Here is a 10,821-nt window from a genome sequence, read left to right as displayed (position 1 = left end):
TAAAACAGCATAGCTTAAATTTACAAACTCAATAGATTCATCTATTTGGAAAGTAACAATTTAATTAAGAGTGTTATATATTTTATGTTACCTAGCCTGGATATTTTCCTTTTGATAATTTACCTCTAGATATTTCCTGTGATTTCCCTAGAGGGCACAGTTTTGTAAATTTTCTTTTACATAATTATTATCCTTGTGGCATCTCTGTAGATGTGGTCTACACTCAGAATTATGATTAAGGTCCCAAAGAATTTAATTTGGAAGAAAAATCACTCTTGGAAATGCACCAATTAAATAGATCAGCAAAAACATGCTATAATTCCAATATAGATTAAGTGTCCACAGATTTTTGTTTTTAGCTCAGTATGTTTGTTTATATCCATATTTCCATCACAGTATTTTTCAGAAATTAAAAATAATGGACTTAAGGTATAAAAAAATGGAAATGAAAATTAGTCTCCATTTTTAAGCATCTCAAAGTTCAACTATGATGTATGAAGACAGACCAGTAGAACACAATGAAATGTTGTAAAGCTACTTTATTATTTTACTTTTGTTTACCTATAAAATAAATAACTATATTCTATCCTAAACAGTAACTTTTGTGATACATAAATCTACACAAAAGTAAGATGATTAGACACAGATATATATTTTATATAATAAAATTTAGCAGGGTAATTTACTCTTGTTAAATAAAATTTATAAGAAGCTATTGGCTTAGACTGAGTTTACTGCACTTGACCAAGTAGACCAAAGCACATAGAAATTTTTTAGGCTGAAGTTCCAAGTCACCCAGTCAAAACTAAGTTATTTTCCAAAATACTAGAACAAAAATAAAATATATCACATTTAGTTTAGTTTCTATCTTCCAAAATATTAGAAGAAAAATAAAATATATCACATTTAGTTTAGTTTTGTTTTGCATTTTTTATAGTTTTCTTTGTAGCAATCTTTCACCTCTTAGGTTAGGTTTATTCCTGGGATTATTGTGTGTTGGGGGGGAAAGGAGTAATTTGAAATAGAATTTTTTTCTACTAATCTTCATCAGTCTGTTCAATGTTGGTATATAAAAATAAGGCAAGAAGGTGGGGGGGATAAGTGGTGGAGGATAGACAGGAAGAGCTCAGGAAAAAAAATTAACAAATGCAAGAATGTAAAGCTCTAGTTTCAAATCAATGTATATGGTGACATCCTTGATTTTATTATCACAGTACATGCATGCTTTGAAAACCATACTGTATGCCATAACTGTGTATGAAAATTAAATGTAAATTAGAGATTTTAAAATAAAGTAAAATTAGAAAAAGAAAGCTAACTATCCAAACAGACTATTTTAACTGGCATGATAATGAAGATCCTTCTGTTTTAACCTTTGCAAGGAAATTAACTTTGAAATGACCAATCCTCATTTTGTTCTGTTTCTGTTTTCTTCAGCCCTTTTCCCTCTATAAAGCCAAATTCCTCTGCTCAGCTCACTAGAACATTTCTTCTATTTTATAGAATGAACCATAGCCCAAATGCAGAATTGCCAATAATAAATAAAGACCTTCAGATTTGTTTTAATTGTGTCTTTTCACATCCATAGAAATATGTCACCTCACTTTCTGTCATATACCATTCTATAACCACATTTAATGTATTTAAGACAAGACATGGAAGAACGTGATATTTCAATGTGAAAAATTCAATAAAATTTAATAAAAATGTACAGATTACATTACACACATGCTATGTAAGCACTGAATTAGAATTTATGACTTACAACAAACATTTCAATATTAATTACTGCATAGTTTGAGAGAATAATTTAACTCCCTCATTCATAATCTGTTGCTAATAATTTTTACCCATCTAAAGAGATTGGAAATCTTCCAATTGTAAAAGAAAAATTATTTGAAAGTATTTTATAATTTTTTACTCTCTACCTTTTTAAAAACAGTTTTTTGCTGTAGGGCACAAGAGCTTGCCAGAGACAGATAGGGGAAATTAAAAATCAGCCCCTAGGGGTTGTTGCCATTCCATAATCCCTTCTCTTTCATTCTCCTTTCCAGATTTTGGGCATGCACACCCACATACCTATGATTTATTTTCTAATGTAATTAGAAAAACAATCTATGTATTGTGAAGAGCCAGTAGGAAAGAATTCATGAACACAGATTGAAGTGAATGTCAACAGAGACAGAGTATTGGTTTCATTACTAGTGTTATTTTAAAAGATAGTTGAATGAGTGAATACCTATACCACGTATGATACAGTCTTTTGTGTGTGACTCCCTTTCTTTCTCATATCTTCTTTCCTTTCTCCTTTCATTACTTAATTTTCTTTTTCTTTTTCTTCTCATTAGTCAGTAAGATTGCTGAAGTTAGAGATCATGCTTATGTAACCTTGTATTCTTAAAATCTCTTACATTTTCCAGAACATAATAAATCATAAAGCCTGTTCATTGGATGAATGAGCATATTATCCTAAAATTACATGGACTTACTAGTAATAATTATATTTACAGGTAGTTTTGTACTGAACACTAAAATAAGAATGTACAGAAGGACATATGGAACAAAGAATCAATGTGACAGAGTTTGTCCTCTTGGGACTCACTCAGAACCATAAGGGTCAGCAAATATTATTTGTCATGTTTTTGCTCATCTACATTGTGACAATGGTATGTAATCTACTTATTGTCATGACTGTGGGGGTCAGCACAACTTTGGATGTGTTTTGGCTACTTATCATTTATGGATACTGTTTATTCTACTACAGTTACCCCAAATATGCTTATAGATTTAATCAAAGAGAAAAAAATACATTTCTTTCCCAGCTTGTTTGGCTCAATTTTTTCTAGGACTCTTATTGGGTGGTACTGAGATTTTACTTCTAGTTGTCATGGTCTATGACCACTATGTGGTCATCTGCAAACCCCTGCATTATTTGACAGTCATGAACCAAAGAGCCTGTGTTCTACTGCTGTTGTTGGCCTCGGTTGGGAATTTTGCACATGCTATAGTCCAATTTCTCTCTGTTTATAACCTTCCCTTTTGTAGCCTCCATGTCATTGTCCATTTTGCCTGTGACATATTCCCTTTTTTAATACTTGCCTGCATGGACACCTACATTATTGGCCTCACTTGGATGGCCAGTGATGGGGCAATTTGTGTGCTAATTTTTGTGCTCTTGCTCATCTCTTATGGTGTCATCTTGCACTCTCTGAAGAATCTTAGTAAGGGAGAAGCACATGGTTATCAACATAACTCTGGTCATCCTTTTTTTTGTCCCTTGTATTTTTATGTATATGAGACCTCCTTCTACCTTATCCATTGATAAATTCTTGTCTATATTTTACACTGTTATAGCTCTTATGTTGAATCCTCTAATCTATACTCAAAGAAATGAAGACATGAAAAATGCCATAAAGAAGCTATGGGCCAGGGACCAGCAGTTAGCGTAATGGCTATGTTGCTGGACTCCCATGTAGTTGACCGCAGTTCATATCCCAGACCTGGTGGCTTAAACTCATGCCAGGCGTGTGTGCGTGCGTGCCCAAGATCCTGAGAGGAGAATGGAGGAGAAGGGATTGTGGTATGGCCATCCCCCCTGGGGATGATTTTTCGCTTTCTATCTCTCTGTCTCTCTCTCTATCTCTGTCTGGTGAGAGCACGTGTCCTATAGCAAAAACCTCTAAAAAAAAAAAAACAAAACCAAGGCCAGAAAAAGAAAATGAGATGGCAAAAAAATATATCTTACTTATTTTCAATGAAAACTTGCTCTTTGACATGATTAACATAAACGCAAGAACGCATGTAAGCAAGGCAAATATGGAATGGTATACCTTAGCAGTGTAAAAAAACAGGATGTTGCTGAAAAAATAAATAAAAGAAAGAAATCCATTTACATAAAATTCAAAGATACATAACATACCTGTGATTTGTAAAGTTCTTTGTTGAGGATGATGATTATAGTAATATCCTTCATTTGATCATTATACATTGTACACAAGCTTTGAAAAATGATATTATACCACATAAAGATATGTAACAATTAAATGTAAGTAATAAATTATTAAGTAAGAAAAATTTAAAATTTCAAAACAAAAGTGAAGTGTGAATTACTTTTTACCATTTCTCATTCTATGATTTTCTATTTATATTTAATCATTGTTTATCTTTATAACATACAATGTAGTTTTATAAACCATTCATGTAGTGCATGACAATCTAATCAAAAATAGTATGGAGTTTATTTAAAAATATTTTATTATAGGAGATATTGGGACCATCAAATGGCATAATGGTTACATCACTGGACTCCCACATAGGTGACCATAGTAAAGTCCTGAACCCGCTGGCTTAAAACTCATGCCAGGTGTGTGTGCGTGCATGCCCAAAATCTCCAGAGGAGATTATAAAAGAAGGAATTGCGGCATGACAATTCTCCCTGTGTGGTGACTTCTTGTTATCTATCTCTCTGTCTCTGTCACTTTTTGGTGAGCACACATGCCCTGCAGCAAAAACTTCTCAAAAAAAAAATTCAACATTTTAAAATATATTTTTAGACATTCATATCTCTTCATTTTAGAGATGTCTGTTCAGGCTGACTACCCATTTTTTATTTAATTTTTAGTGATTTTTAAAATTTTGTTTTGTTTTGTTTTGTTGGAGCGGTTTGAGTTCTTTACATATTCTCATTGTGAATTCTTTATCTGAAGTAAAGCTTGTAAAGATTTTCTTTGATTCTGTAGATTGTCTTTTTACTTTACTTATTGTTCCTATTGCTGTGTATAAGCTTTTAAACTTGATGTAATTCCACTTATCTATTTTTGATATTATGGTTTAAAGTGCTTATTCAAGAAATCTTTGCCTCATCTAATATTTTGAAGTATGTCCTGTGTTTTCTACCAGCACTTTTATTATCTAGACTTTTATAATTAAGTTTTTTGTTTTTGTTTATACAAAACAAGAATCTATTAAAAAAGAAAAATACACACACACGCACACATCTACAAACACACAAATTGTTTACAAATTTGGAATAGCATAACACCAGTTTTGTCCTGTTAAAGAAGAAAAATTTACTTATCTACATGATAATGTTGACAAATATACATTAATTCTGAAAGAAAGAATAAAACCTTTTGATTTTCTCAATTGTTTTAATGCTAAATAAAATTAATACAGACTGATTCTACTCACTGTGTGCATTTTGTATACAATTAGTTGTACTTAACTTCCTTAATAATTACTGAGGCAAATTTTAAAACTTCTCCATTCTTCACTTGTTCCTGCCAATCTACTGGGTTGTTGGAAAATTCATGATGTGTTTTTGCATAGAAAAACATAGGGTGAGTCTGTAAGACCTCAAAAAAAACTGGTAACTGTTGATGTAATTCTCAATATACATTTGAATTCCTGAGAACTCATGGGGTTGCTGTTGTGAGTCCTATAGTCCAAAGGCATGGGAGCCTTGAGTTTTGATGTTCAATGTAACAAAAAGTTTATCCTGCTCTCTCACAAGATATCAGTCCGTGTCCTGTGTTTTTTCTTTATGGGTCCCTTTTTGATTGGATGTTGCCTGCCCACACCAAAAGTGCATTTTGCACATCTAATTTACTCAGACTCACATGGTAATCTACTCTGGAAACACTCCCATAGACACACCCAAAATAAAACTTTATTAGACTTCTACTCCTTAGTCCAGTTATCTTGGTTACCAAAACTAATCGCCACATCTCCCATCAACAATCAACTACCATATGCCATATATGACCCTTTGTGTAGTTCAGACACAGATTTTTGTCTACCTTCTCTCCCGAGGTTTAATGAACCCAACTGTTTCCATTTATCTCTGCCTTCTAAATTGTCCATTTTCTACTCAGTAACCAGGTGACCATTTTTTCATCTGTCATTTCTCTGTCTTGTTTCTGGCAAAGGAGATCCAACCACATCTTACAGACAATGAACTAAGAGGCAGAGACTAGGGAAGAGGAGAGTTAATTTCTGTAACCAGTTATAGAGAGACATAGGAAGCACAAACTGTCTCCAAAAGCTTAACAGTTTCTTGGAATTTATAGGGACAATATCCACAGTACAAACAAGTCATTCCTTGCTGTAGTCAATCAGAGCCAATTGCTTTCCCTTGAGTAATTATTCTAATTCCTGTTTTACTTCAAATATCCTTTCCTGGTTTCTCATATGACTGTTTGAAAAACAGACTTCCCTGTCACTCAGCACTTGCTCAGATTATTCTCAAGACAGTTAATTTTAAAATGGCTGCAGTCCTGCTAAACCTCAAGCCGGCTGCTTCAAACCTGTTGGGAAATATATCTGTGATTTATACTGTGGTTGTATTTTATTATGAAAAAGCTAAAAAACCATTCCCTGATTTCTTTTAATCTCATGAAATATTTGGGTTATCAGCTTTGTTATATACAGAGCACAGTACAAGTATCCTTTTAGATATCAGATAACCAAGCAGTAATGTCAATAAACAATAATGTAAGTAACAATTTTCTTACTTCTATATTTTCTTAGCCCATTTAAAAGCCAGGAAAATATGTGAGAAAAATCAATCAGCAGCCTCTTTTAGCTGCTGGGGTAGGTTGATCTAGAGTGGCCTGAAGCCAGGAAGCATGCTGTGCAATTTTTAAACACTTATTTCTACTTGAAAAGATTTATATAAGAACAACAGGAAATATTAGTTGTTATACAAATACTACCTTGCCATTCTATTTCATAGTACCACTTTTGCTAGAGATTCTAAAGACAACCACAAATTTCTTATAGATTTGACAGTTTCATTAGCTATGACTAACAGTCTTTTTTAAAAAAAAATTATATATTTATTTTAATTTGACCAGAAAGAGACACAGAGGGGGGCAGGGAGTGAGAAAGTAAGCCACCAGGTCCGGGACATGAACTGTGGTTAGCCATAGTGGGAATGTTCAGTGCCTTAACCTCCACGCCACCTGCTGGTCCCCATGCTATGACTAACAGAGCACGCAACCTGCTGGTCCCCATGCTATGACTAACAGAGTCTTAACTCAGATTGGTGGTGGTAATTCCTCACCAGGATAATGGAATATAGTCATAGAAATATCCATTCTCATCAAGTGTGTACCTGGTAAGTCTTTCTAAGTCTAGTGAAAAGTTTCATAGTATTGGCCCAGTTCTCAATCTCAGAGGAGTTGTAAACTGGGAAATCTTTACTAAATATTACTTTTCTAAGCTAGCCCAGGGTTACAGAGTGGAATAATTCTCAAGAGGCTCACTTCCTGGGTATCCTGGTGTTTACTGGGCTCTGTCTCAGGTGGGCATGGTTTCACTCAGGTGTGTTTAATCCAAAGTTTTATTCTCTACTGTCAGTTAATCACAGGGCTTCTTAACATTCAGCAATTCTCAGGAAACTGAGAAAGAGACTGTACAGGGTGTAACTCAGATGAGTATAAATTCTAAATATGCTTACCAAAGGTTTTCAAGAGTTTTTTAAGTCTGAGTTCTTGTTATCAGGCACGCTAGCATGAGAAAACACCTCCTTCACAGCCTTCCTGGTTCAGTTTAGTCAAGGTTGACACAATTAGTCTTTTCTGATTCTGAAAACTTCCAGTTCTACTTGTTAGTTCAGTTGTCCCAAGCTGGAGGGAAGTGACTGAAGACTAAGTGTCAAAAGCCTTTTCTTTTTGGCCACAGTTGAGCAACAATGAAGTCTTGAAAGGATTGACACTCTGCCTAAGTGTACTTGGAGTACATTTATCTTAAACCTGACTGGAATCCATAATTAAGAGCACTTTCTAGAGTCTTTCTAAGGGGAATCAGTTTTGGAACCTAACATGAGCCCATCTCATATAAGTCCCTACAATTATTCTGGTTTTGGCAGCCACAGGAAGTTTAGAGTGATAATTTTCATGATTGCTGCTTCTCACAGCACTAACTGTTACTGCCAACTAAGTCTGGTTGCTGCTATTTGTTTTAAATGAAATCAGATATAGAGGCTCAAGAACGGTTTATTTTTATAACTGGTTACAGGAAGACAGGAAGCTATCACCATTGAATTTTTTTTTTTTTTGAGAGGTTTTTGCCATAGGGCACATGTGCTCACCAGAAAAACAGAGAGACAGAAAGTAAGAAATCACCCCCCAGGGGCATGGACATGCCACAATCCCTTCTTCTTCATTCTCCTCTTGGAATCTTGGGTACGCACACACACACACACACATGCCTGGCGTGAGTTTAAGCTAACGGGTCTAGGACTCGAACTGCAGTTGACTACATGGGAATCTGGCAACGTAGCCAGCCACCTGCTGGTCCCTGAAGTGTTTTTATAATTAAGTCTTTAACTTATATTGAGTTAATTTTTGTAAATGGTGAGACACGGAGATCTAATAATAGTTTCATACTTCAGTAAATAAGTATTCTGTTTAACTTGCACCATTTGTTAAAAACACTATCTTTTCTCTACTTGATTGTCTTGTATCTTTTGTCAAAAATCAGTTAGTATGTCATTGGCTTATTTCTAGGTTCTCTGGTTTTTTTTTTTTTTTTCCATTTTTCCATGTATCTGTTTTTGTGCCATGTTATGCTGTTTTTGTTATTACAGCTTTGTAATGTATTTTTAAATCAGGTAAAGAGATGCCTCTCTTTTCTGATTTTGTATAGTATTGCTTTAGCACTACAAGGTCTCTTGTGATTTGGAACAAATGATTTGATTTTTTATTTCTTTGAAGAATTTTGCTGTAACAATAGCAATTGCATTAAATTTGTAGATCTGTTTGGTTAGTATTGGCTCTTTTTCCCCCATATTGTATGCACTTGCAGGAGAGAGAGAGAGGGAAGGTGAGAAATCACCCTTGAGGGAAGATGGCCATGCTGCAATCCCTTCTTCATTGTCCTCTCTAGATTTTGAACACACACACATGTGCCCTGCATGATTTTCAAGCTACCAAGTTACCAAGTCTCCAACCCAAACCATGGTTGGTCATGTGGATTTCCAGTGTCCTAACCACCACACCACCTGCTGACTTCCCGTTTTGGAATTTTAATTTCTAAGCCCTAAGCAATAAATTTATTTCCTATTTTAAGTGTTTATCTTTCTATTTATTTATTTGAATTTTTATAATATTGATAGTAGAGATCTTTTAAATCTTTAGTTAAATTTATTCCTAAATATTTTATTATTTTTTGTGGTTAAAAATGGAATTGATTTTTTTTTTCATTTGTGTCTTAGTTTGTTCATTATTAGAATACAAAATGATGGCAGATTTTTGTATGTTAATTTTGTATACTACCACTTTGATAAATTTGTCATCTAGGAGATTTTTTATTTTGGTGTTTATTATATTTCAGCATTTTTTTCCCTTTTTCTATGTATTTACCGTCATCCACTAGAAAATATTTAACTAATTTCTTTTAAATTTTTATGCTTTTTATTTCACTCTTTTATATTAGTGAGTTGGTCAGGGCCTCCAATACTATCTTGATTAGTAAAGGAAAAAGTGGACATATTTGTTTTGTCCTAATTTTGAGAGAAAAAAAAGCTTTTGTTTTTTTCTCCTATTTAATTGTGGATTATGATTTGCATACTTTTTTCATTTTTAATAGTTATTTTTTCTTTCTTTTGACAGTTTGGACTTTTATAAAGATTGTATGTTCAAGATCAGATAATCTTTCCTCTGCATGGTTCAAACTATTGTTAATATTATCTATAGACTATCATATTTCCAGTATTGTATTTTTCACCCTGAGGATTTTGGTTTGATTCTTATTTAAGACTTTGGTCTCTATTGAATCATTTTTCCATTTCATGCATTGTCTTTGATCAAAATTGTTTGTGTATGTTCTCTTGTACCTCATTGAGTTTTGTTACTAATATTCTAAAGTTCATTTCTGACATTATTATGATTTCTTGCATTTTCTATCCTGTTATGAGGATTTAGCATGTTCCTTTGAGGAGAGAATTTTTGTTTTCTTTCTTTTTTTCCCCATATATTTTGTGTTCCTGCATTGACTTTTTTGACATCTGATGAAATACTTATTTATTCCTAATTTCTGATTTAGATTTTATAGCAATATTTATTTATTTAGCTTTATATAGGGCTTTATTTATTGAATAATCTGCATTATTTCAAGTACCCCAGTGAGAGTACTGAAAACCTCCAGGCCAGTTATTTTGGGTTCTAGGTGATGTTAGTGTTGTACACTAGTATTCCACCTACAGAGGGAGTAGATTCCCTTGAACTAATAGCAACTTCTTTCCTATAGAGTGGAAGGAACAGGGTCTTCCTTTAGGCAAGATGACCAAGTGAAAATATCAGCTGAAAATTAGTAGTTATATTTTCCTTAAATGGGTTGAAGACAAGAAGGGTGTAGGTGTTGGCTGAGAAGTTGTGACACAAAGCTGAGAATACGTTTAGTTAGCCTATTGTGTCCAATCCTTAGAGATAATGGAAGCTGCTTGGTCCTGTGCCTAATCTGTCTATATCTGTAGAATTTCTCTACAGGCGCAGTAGCAGCTTTTGTTGATACATAAGGAATCTGGACACACTTTCTTTTAAGGCTGAGAGCCTGTGTGTAAACTAGGTATCAACTACTGCACAGCTGGGGGATGGAGCTGACACTTCATGGGACTAGTAGAATAAGCTCCTTACATCCAGCAGCATCAGTTGTGAGAGTCTGATAGCCTGTGCTGGAGCTGCCACACACTTGCAGGACTAGGAGTCAGGGTTTAACTGTTAGAATATGGCTCTGAGTCTGTTGGCACAAGCTGTGTGGTTTGCTATCCTGTGCATCTCTGAGCAGCTAGAGCAAGGCAATATAGGTGTACTTTGGTTG

This window comes from Tupaia chinensis, unplaced genomic scaffold, assembly GCF_000334495.1.
Source record: "Tupaia chinensis unplaced genomic scaffold, TupChi_1.0 Scaffold000457_1, whole genome shotgun sequence".
In the NCBI taxonomy this organism is placed as follows: Eukaryota; Metazoa; Chordata; class Mammalia; order Scandentia; family Tupaiidae; genus Tupaia; species Tupaia belangeri.
This window is presented reverse-complemented; position numbering follows the sequence as displayed.